The sequence below is a fragment of the Triticum dicoccoides genome, chromosome 2A, assembly GCF_002162155.2.
Source record: "Triticum dicoccoides isolate Atlit2015 ecotype Zavitan chromosome 2A, WEW_v2.0, whole genome shotgun sequence".
Classification (NCBI taxonomy): Eukaryota; Viridiplantae; Streptophyta; class Magnoliopsida; order Poales; family Poaceae; genus Triticum; species Triticum dicoccoides.
The window spans coordinates 382,112,595-382,117,436 of record NC_041382.1 but is presented as its reverse complement, the minus strand read 5'-3'; positions in this window follow the sequence as shown (position 1 = coordinate 382,117,436).

Below are 4,842 nucleotides of genomic sequence, written 5' to 3'. Positions count from 1 at the left end.
AGGAAGGGACAGACATAACTAATGAGGTAGATCGATCGACGCGTGGGGAAAACGAGTTATAAGGACCTAGATAGCTATATGTATAGCGGGAGATCAGTCGGTGTACATCCATTTGTTAGAGGCAAATAAGGCCCAGCGAGACGAATAGACAGAGAGAATGGAGCTAGGAGGTGGTGCGAGATGCCGAGCTACAAGCTAGATAGGGGGAGGAGTGTGCGATTGTTAGATCGATGAAAAGAGGGGCGAGAGTTTACACGTGTGTGGGACCATATGAGAGACACGAGGCATGGACACAGAAAGGAGGTGATGGAAGGTGCGTGTGTATGTTGTAGGCATACATCGCTAGAGAGGTTTATCGATCGGTGTGTGTCGGAAAGGAGTTGTGGAGACTGTGGGAGAACGACCTAAAAAAGAATGTGCGCGATGGATAGAATGCTGAGGGAGGGGGAGGGCGAGGAGGGTGTGTGCATGCACGAGTGAAAGTTAGTGTTAGCTACAAAGGTTAGAGGATTGTGTGGGTGTGAGAGACTAACAAAGATGATAATTTGACATGAAAGTGGATTCATATATTTGAATAGGAGATCATAGTGTTATAAACATATGCATGCATGAATATAGTGGTGATACGCGTGTTGTGGTTTTGCACATGTTATACCATAACGTGATAATGCATGGCGTTTGCAACTCATAGCTAAATGTCGAACAATCTAAACCATACTATACATCGAACAATCTCACATTTTATTTGAATTTGTGATAATGTCACTAGTACAGCGATCTCCTAAACAAACGGTTTAAAACCCCTTTCCGCGACGGCTTCTGGAACCGTCGCCAAGTGAGTGTGGGCGATAGGGGGGTCCTTCCCACATGACCCAGAAACCGTCAGGGATATGCCCTCCTGGCACACACGTTTGGCAAAATGAGGTCATGTGTGACCGACGAGCTCTCAAATACGGAAATACGTATAGTAGAGCTAAAAATACAATTATATGGAGAAATTGTTTCCGGACGCATGTACATCACACACAGACAATCCCCGCTAAACATTTCCATTCGTATGTACATACCACACAGTCGCTCGAAGGAAAGCATTTTCGTTCGCAGGTACATCACACACAAATTTTCCCATTAAATCACTTGCATTATTAAATATATCACACACGGTCCATGGAAGAAACTGTATGGCAAAGACTGTCCATCACACACAGTTTTCATGTGGTAAACGTTTGCGCAAGGTGGCCTAACACAAACAGTTTTCAAGAGAAAGTCGTGTGTGATTGTTCATTGATCCAACACGGTTTATTCCTAGAAAATGTGTGCGTTGCCTGAGGTCATCGCCCACGGTATTTTTTTAACAACCGTTTGCAATAGCAAAACCCAATTAGCAGGCTAATTATCCGATTATTCATAATCCATTTATTAATCTAATTGATAGTTCATATTAAGCTCACAATATATTTCATTTTCATAATTGAAATACATCAAAGTACAACATCATATAGCTTCAGCACTCGGTTACCCCATTACACAACTACACCAGGACCGAGTTTCACATGCAACATCTATAACCTTTCGAAGTACATAGACAGATGTATCTCATCTGGAAAACTGATGAAGCAGAAGGAGAATATTGAGCCTTCATTGATGTTGAAGGTCTTTGTAACTTTAGGCCAGTGCCTGTGGATGATTGACCGTCCATCCTTCGTCCTCTTCAGGGACACTTCAATACTGAACTGTGGGTGTTGTATGAATACCTTCCTCGCCTCCTGACCATATAGGTGGTTTGAGAGGTAATCATGAGTGAACTGCTTTGGAAAGGCCTGAAAACAAGGATGTGCATAAATATTTTCTCTATATTGGAAATGGGGCAAAGGAATAAAAAAGGCAAGGTATAATAGTTAGTACCATCCTGTAGTGAGCTGATGTCTTCTTCATTATGCAGACAAAGATCTTGTTGTTTTTTGTCGCCAATTTCTTTATCCTAACAATATTTCTGAGTTTCTTGACTTGACTGATATTCATGGACAACTCATTTCCCCATATGCAAAAATGGTCGAACTGTGGGTCAAAACCTCTGACAGCATGACCTACATGTGCAAGACCAAATTGTTAAAAACCTAAATATTAGAATGGTTCCTGCAATTGCACAATAATGTGCTATTGGACAACAGACCATGCATGTGCTAACCTCGATTGTAAACCTCGGTGCTTCTCATTGTTTCCCTGCAACACATATAAGGTAGTTAGTCATCAGGTTAAGTAAGGGTCGCGTGCTATTAGTAAAATATGTTGATGAAAAATAATCACATTGCAAATTCATCAGATTAATTCAAGCCATGGGGAAAACCCATTTATCCAAACCAAGCATGATTAAGAACTAGGAAATATAGCACTTGTATATGTTTCTCATGTATTAAGTGCAGCCAAATTCGATTTATTCCTCACATGCACAACAATACAAAATTCTACCCACGACAATTGGACATCGCATTGCAGAATTGAACCAAGCAGTTAACTAAACACCACAACAAATGAACCAAACATTAACTGAGCACCACATTGCACAATATAGCATTGAACCAAGCAGTTAACTAAACACCACAACAAATGAACCAAACATTAACTGAGCACCACATTGCACAATATAACATACTCCTAATAGAAGATCAGATAGTTAACCAAACAGTTAACTACAGCCAATTGTAGCAATTGTATTTGTTTCTCATGTATTTACTACAGACAAATTCAATTTATTCCTCACATGGTATACAATAACAGAATGCACCCACAATTTTGTAAAGATAAATTTGATTTATTTCTCACATGGAAGACAATACAAAATTACAGCCTGAAGAATTGAACATCATAATTGCAGAATTGAACCAAACAGTTAACTGAAGACGACAACTAATTAACAAAATAGTTAATAAGTGAGCACCACACTGCACGACATATAGAACATGTACACTAGAGGAATAGATTGCATGGTAAAATTAGATAGCACAATTCACTAGAATTTGTGAAGGAAAGGCAGGAGCAACACACGCAACGGGTAAACCGAGCATGCATAACCGACGTAGCTAGCAAATGGCAAGGTGCTCCTTCAAGATCTGGGGGTCGGCATGAATGGCAGCCATCGTGACCTCATCCGCACATGCGGCCGCGATTTGCTTCTCCGCTGCCAAATGCTCCTTGAGGTCCTGGCTATATTGTTTGCACCAAGAGACTCCTTGTTATTTGGTTGCAGGGTTTTTTGAGAGAGACCATCTTCATCCTACGCCTCCCATGGATTGATAAACCTTAGGTCATCCACTTGAGGGAAATTTGCAACTGTCCTACAATATTCTGCACTTGGAGGCCCAACAACGTCTACCAGGATAAAGTTGCCACTACAAAAAAATACACTTCCGTGATGATATGTGTTTGTCACAGTAGGTCGCGTTTTTTGTCATGCATGTACATCCATGACAAATTTATGACAGAATCAAGATAGTCATACCTGTGATGTCGTAGAAGTGTTCCATGACATTACCAAAATTATCATCACGGAAGTGTCCACTTCCATGACGATAAATCGCGCGTCACAGAAGTGCTTTCGTCAAGGGTGACCAACACGTGGCATCCACCATAACGGAACGTCGTTAAGATATCGGGTCAGGTTTTGGATCTGATAACCCGTTAACAGCCCCGACCAATGGGGATTTTCCACATGTAAAATCATCATTGGCTGGAGGAAACACGTGTCAGCTCATCATCGGGACAGATATCATCCACTCATTGGACGGAAGGCGCCTATGATACGTTGACACGTGGCATGGTCCAACAGAGGCCCATTCCAGTGAAAAGGCCGGCCCGTTTGACTTGGTCAAAAGGTGGTGGGCCGGCCCATGGAAAGCTTGTTAACGGCTTGTTCGCATATAGCCCATTTACGGCCCGCTAACCCAAGGCCCGTTACGCCCTATCCGAATTAGGCCCAGTAGCGTCATCTAGGCCATCCAATATGATTCCAGCCCATTTTCACTTCTGGCCCATGTATGGCCCATGACGTCTTTCGGCCCATATGAGGCCCTATGTAACTCTTGGCCTATTAGTGGTACACATTCACGGAGTAGGTCGTACACATCGACGGTCTTATCGGAACCTCGTCAAAGTTCGCGATCCACCTTGGTGATCTGAAGGGGTACTTGGTTCTTCGGACTTGCCGGGCTGGGTTCTTGTAACAGTAGTTGTACAAGGTCGTCGTGGGAGGTAGTGGTACTCGTGAACTTGTCGGATCCACGGCGACGGTAGTGGAACCTCACGGATTCGTGGTCTCCGGGCGGTCTCGGTCTTGACGGTGGGGTACTTGACGCATCCCGGATATGTAGTCGTACTTGACGAATCCAAAATACTCCTGCTCAGCATGGGTGCAGCGGAGGCATCATCTTACGTTTCGAATCTGGTCATGTTCATATATCTGTTCGCATCAACGACAAAAAAAGGGGCTTGGCCTTGAGGTGCTCGGCCGTGGGCGATGGAGCACACTGTGGACAAGGAGGCAGGGCGCCCCTGGCCTTCAGGTCACAGCGGAGCTCGGGTCAACGACAACAAGGTAGGGGTGCGCGGCTGGAGGCACTGGGAACAACGGCAGGCGGAAGCTGGTCATGGTCGCCGGCGATGGAGGCGGAGCAGGGGACGGTCAAAGCAGAGGAGGCGGTGGCGAACGCGGGCGGCAGTGCAATCCGGCAGCGGAGCTCGCCGGATCAAGGACGCGGCAGGGAGCTCCTGAAGGCTGGCAACGAAGAGAGGCGGCGGCTCTCCTGGCAGTGGGGCGAGCCAAGGGCGGGGGAGAAGGTTGAGGTC